General features: G+C 38.5%; 1 pseudogene; it reads left to right on the top strand.

Annotated features, from left to right (window-relative positions):
• The first annotated feature begins 2,648 nt into the window (after positions 1 to 2,648).
• On the top strand, positions 2,649 to 3,847 carry LOC141566966 (large ribosomal subunit protein mL45 pseudogene; annotated as a pseudogene).
• The last annotated feature ends 2,153 nt before the right edge of the window (positions 3,848 to 6,000 follow it).

Genomic DNA, 6,000 nt, shown 5'->3' on the forward strand with positions numbered 1-6,000 from the left:
CCCCTCTTCTCCATCTCTTCTGCCATTGTCTTAATTCAGGTCCTCATTGCTCACCTGGATTCCTAAAACAACCTTTGTCATCACTGTTTTTAGTTCTACCCAGTGACAATTCATTCTTTATTCTCCCACTACTAGCACAATTTTTTGAATAGGTAGATCTGGTCATTTCATTGAATCACTTATAATTATCTATGCCTCCTCATTATATTAAGAAACAGTCTGAAAAACCAAACTCATGGAAATAGAGTGGAGTAGTGATTACCAGGGGCTGAAGCTGGGGGGAAATAGGGAGATACTGGTCAAAGAGTACAAGCTTTCCATTAGAAGTTGAATAGTTCTGGGGATCTAATGCACAGCTTGTGATTACAGATAACAATAGTGTACTATGTAGTTGAAAGTTGCTAAGAGAGTAAATCTTAAATGTCCTCACCACAAAAAAAAGAATGCTAATTATTTGGGGTAATGGAGGTGTTAGCTAAAAACTACGGTGGCAATCAATTTGCAATATATGAGTGTATCAAAACTAACATGTACACCTTAAAGTTACACAATGTTATATGTCAGTTATATCTCAGTAAAGTTAGGGGAAAAAAGAACAAAGTCCAACCCTTTAGCAAAGCACCCAAACACTTTCAGGATAGGGATATTGTCTCCCTTTCTATTCTCATCATCTGCCATGTCAGACTCAGCACAGCCACATGCTGTGCTCTGAAAAGCCTTGTTCTCTAGCCTCCCTCCTTTGCACGCCTGATTTGTTCTGCTACTGCTCTCTTCCCCCTACCCGACTACTACTAACTCCTAATCATCGTTTAAGAGACCCATCCTCTCATGAGCACTTGCTACCATACCCAATCCACCCTTGTCCCCACACCCACTGTTGTAACGGTTTCTTTTCTAGTCTTTCTCCCGTACAATTATTTAAGGACAAAGATTTTGTCCTGTCATTTGTCCAATTCCTGATCAATAAATATTTGTTGAACAACTAAATGAAGGACATATTTGATACAATTAGAGATAGTAAGCTGGAATTTCATTGACTTCTTTGTTTCCAGTGATAATTGTTTTAAAAAACTTTTTGTTGGCCTAAGGACTCCTAATGGGTTTTAGGTTCTCAGTTAAACAACAGGTTCAGAACAGAAGTGTCATATTCATATTCATTCCCAGAAACATTTTTTGTATACTGGCTATGCTCCAGTTAATACACTATATTTGTAGAGTTGATTTTATTTTCCTTAGCTGCCCTGTCCTGAAATTACTCTTGTTAAACGTCCCCTGACCAGTTTGAATTTCCTTTGTTTAACACATTAGTAACCCTTTTCAATGTGGTATTTAACTACAAACCAAATTGCTATTCCACTCTTTCAGTTTAAGCACAAAAATAGTAGTGACATTACCGAAGGAATGACCTCTGGTTGCTGCCTTTGATCCCTCCTGTCAGTGTAATAGTAGATCAGTGACAATTACTGTGCTTTAGTTTCTAATTGTTGTGTTTCTACATAGTAATACCAGGAATATGTTGTTTTATGTCTTGATTTTGGTCACATAATTCCTTACCAAATTCAACCCGGAAGTTTTCTTTGCTAGGAGTTGTCAGTCTCTATTAGAAGATGATGCTTATCCAGAAGATCCATAATGATATATCAAAGTAAGTGATGGTTTTCTTTTTTTTAATGAAAATGGCTCTTTACTTTGGCTGATTTTTTGGTAATAAAGGGACAAGAAAATCTGAATTCTGGTTCAACTAAAATAAATGGTATTGATTTCCATCTTATTCAATATCATGGGCAAGTGTCTATATTTTTATTATGTTTCTAGTTATTTTTCTTATTCATTAGTATGAGACCTACATTTTTTTTTAACCTATATATCACATTGTGTGCTCACCACCCAGAGAGACCCACATTTTGGACATGGATCTACAAGCGATTTATCAAATTATCCAACTGCTTTATGGCTTCATAAAGTATTTATATAGTAATAAATATAGTATCTTTGACTCAGGAATACCATAAAAATAAATGGGTTTTAACTAGAGTGCTTGTTGTAGTTTCCTAGTGCTGCTGTAACAGGGTACCACAAACTGGGTGACTTAAACAGTAGAAATGTATCATCTCACAGTTCTGGAGGCTAGAAGTCAGAGATCAAAGTGTCGGTAGGTTTTGTTTCTTTTGAGGGAAGTGAAAGAAAATCTGTTCCATGTCTATCACCTAATTTCTAGTAGCCTTAAGCATTCCTTGGCTTGTAGATGGTATTTTCCCTGAGTCTGCATGTGGTCTTCCTTTTGTACATATCTCAGTGTCCAAATTTTCCCTTTTTATAAGGACACAGTCATATTGGATTAGGGTGCGTCCTAATGTCTTCATCTTAACTTGATCATATGCAAAGACCCTATTTCTGAATAAGGTCACATTCACAGGTCTGGGGGGTTAGGACATCAACATATATTTTAAGAATACATTTTAAAGACTATTATGATAAAACATAGAAATAATATATAAAATAGCACTTTATGTTTTCCAAGTTTTATGAGTGATAACTTCTAAATCCGAGTTATTTCAGCTCTTTGACTGTTTTCCGCAGTTCTAAACACAGGTCTTATCGTATGCGTGCTCAACAAGAATTTGTACAATGAGTGAAGGATACTTTCCTGAAACTGTGATCCACATCGTATACTCCTGGACTGCAAGTGAGATGGTTTGGAAAACTTCGGTAATGCTTTCAGGGAACCAACACATTCCTGGTTTGTGTTTAGTACCAAATCTCTCTTTAATAATAAAATTGAGCTTTGCGTGGACAAAATGGCAGCCCCCATGCTATGGGTGTTGACTTGCTTACCCACGGCTTTAGGATGTTTGTCTTGGCAGCCAGTCCATAGCTGTAGTTCCAGCGAGAACTAAAAAATGTTTCACATGCCTACACAGGAACCCAAATACAAATCAGAAAGGAGTTTATAGAAGATGCCTGGAAAGCAGGACCGGTCATTCCTCCAGAACGTTTGGGGCATCCCATACATCTGGCCTGTATAGCTGGTATCTTTGATGCTTATGTTCCTCCAGCCGGGGATGTTCGGGTGTCATCTCTTTCAAAGGAAAACTACCACGGAACACTGACGATTGAAGAAGAATGTGGAATCACAATTGTCAATATGGAAGATAAGACAATATGATGCTAATTTTAAACTAAAGGACCTCCATGAAAAAGCTAAGAATATCTTCGTTAAAGCTCACCTTTGCCTAAACAACTCAGACCATGACCAAATTCCTATCTTAGCAACTGAAAACTGTTTGCTGGCGTGGTCTGGGACATCAAATATCAGAATGTCCACTGGAACTTTGTAGAATCTTTAGAGCCACCCCAGTGGTTCAGGTTCGCTGTTCAAGTATGCAAGACCAAGGCAACATTTATGGGCAGGTTACAATCCACATGCACACCTGGCAGACTTTAGCCATCTAGGACCAGTCTGGCAGATTAATGTATGGGCAGGAAGATGTGTCCAAGGATGTCCTGGAGTACGTTGTCATTGAAAAGCACCTGACAAACCCCTATGGGAGCTGGAGAATGCACAGCAAGATTATCCCCCCACAGGCGCCCCCTAAGCAACCCATCTTTAAGACAGTGATGATCCCTGGCCCCCAGCTGAAGCCCTGGGAAGACTATGAAGAGCCACAAGGAGAGGCCCATAAGCCTCAGATAGCCTGATAGCACAAGTGACTTCTGGGATGAAGCATGGGTGATGAGGTGTCTGGGAGCTGTACACTCCTCCGTCTCCATCATGTAGTAGAAAGAACTACCTTTGTTCTCTCCTGACCTTCTTGGGTCTTCTCAGCAGTCTCATCCTCAACAACCACTGTTAATGTCTAGGGCCAGGTGGGTGGCTGCTATGCACAGCCATGGACCTACTTTTTTTTTTTTCTTCTAAAAATTATATCTAGCTTCTGGGTCTAGATGAAAGATAGTATGTTTCAGTGAACATCTGATTTCAATTTTTCTCACAGCAGGTACTGTTAGGAGCAAACTAGCAGAATTTTGTTTCTTATCACAGGGTAGGGATCAGAGTTTGAAATAAAACACTCTTGGGGAGTTGGATAAATTGTGCTGGGTTCTGTTCATTTCCCCTGATTTGGGCTAGAAGTAGACCAGCCTTCAAATGGCAGAGATGGAAGACAGGCTTAATTGTGAGTGGTAGGACTTCCATGAAATCCAGACTTGGGAAAAATAATGAGTGTTTATAAAAGATGGTTTCATTTAAGAGGGTCTTTTCTCATACACTGACTCCTGAATCAGCATTTGTATTTCACAGAAGGATGTAAATACAAAGAAATCATTTATCCCTCAAAAAAATAATAAAATTGACATTCAAGAACATGCAATTAAAGTTTAAGGGTACCGTTCACAACCTTGACACAGTATTGTGACATTGTGCCACATGATTTGCTTAGTGCAGGAGTCTCCAAACTTTTTTTCAACGGTTTTCACCAAGGGCCATATGCGGTAAAATACACAAACAACCGGGCCACTCACTCGAGGTGAAGTACGTATTGCGTCACCTGGTTTATTTAAGTAAACTAAATGTATTTTTGGAATTTGCTGCGGGCCAATTAACAATGGATTGCGGGCCGCAGTTGGCCCGCGGGCCGCAGTTTGAACACCTCTGGCTTAGTGAGTTAATTGTCAGACTGTGCAGCTTCAAGAGTATGGAAGCAAGTTATGCCTCCTGCAGTCCAGCTGGTTTTGCTTTTTTCATGGTTACATACAGCTCACACTAACTAGTCATCTTAAAATGTAGGACACGGGGGAGGGACAAGGAAGATGGTGAAAAGGAGTACAGATGGTTCTGCACCAGCCAGTTTTCACCCTGGAAAAAACAAACCTCAAAGTCCTCTCTACTTTTAACAATGCATTTTTACCTTTAAATAACTATAATAATAATACTTTCATCGTAATATTCTGAAATAATATGGCTTTGGCACTCCGAATGTACTCTCTTGCAGTAATTTAAGAATTAGGAGGTTGGTTCTTAAGACCTTAAAATCAAAGAATCATAGAATGCCAGAACTTTGAGCTAGAGGTAACCTTATTTATCAGTTGGCTCAAAGTTCTAGCCTAGTGCACAGAACCTTCCACACCATCCTGCAAATGTTATTTCTGTTATTTTTAAACATGAAGAAGTCAACTATAACTGATATTTATATTATATTAGATAGTAAATGCTCAGTATAAAAACAAAAATATGCTGACTTTATGCTCAAGAATTGATGTTTATGAGTGCCTTCATTAAAAACAAAATTGAAGTCTTATGTGATCCAGACACTGTCCCAGGGGCTTGGATACAACATGGAGCAAGACAGACACACCGACTCGGTTCTGTAGGAGTTTATATTCCCTCAGGGAATGAATGTTCAATTTCAATAAACTGTAGGAAGTACTACAAATGAGAAAGTTAAGAGTGTGACAGCAGCACCTATCAGGACTCTTAAATTATTCTGGGGTAAGACAAGGAAAGCTTCCCTGATGCAGTAACATTTATGTCAAACCTGTAAGATTGAGGAATTAAGCATTGGGAGGAGGAAGAGAAAAGTGTTCAAAGCAAAAGTTGCAGTATGTATGAAGGCCTGGCGGTCAGAGAAAGCATGTCAATGATACTTCTTGCAAAGAATATAGCAAGTTATTCCATATTATATTTATCTTTCTTATTCAATTACAGTGTGGCTAATAGTCATCAACAGAGCTATATAGATACAGGATGCTCTTTTCAATGAATTTAATTGTGAATCATCATCTACTCTTTTTTTTTTTTTTACACTTTTCTCTTTCCATCATCTCAGTGAAATTTCTCAGTGACAGTGGCTCAAGGTTCCTCAATTCAGGATTGGTTTTATTAAAACTTTTATTTATTTCCTGAGCCTGATGCACTATACCTATATTATCTCATAACTCATAACCTTAGCAGCAACTATTATTATCTCCAAGTTATAATGGGGAATCTGAGCCTCAAAGAAA

The sequence above is a fragment of the Rhinolophus sinicus genome, chromosome 1 (genome assembly GCF_057876585.1).
Source record: "Rhinolophus sinicus isolate RSI-liver-muscle chromosome 1, RSI-T2T, whole genome shotgun sequence".
Classification (NCBI taxonomy): Eukaryota; Metazoa; Chordata; class Mammalia; order Chiroptera; family Rhinolophidae; genus Rhinolophus; species Rhinolophus sinicus.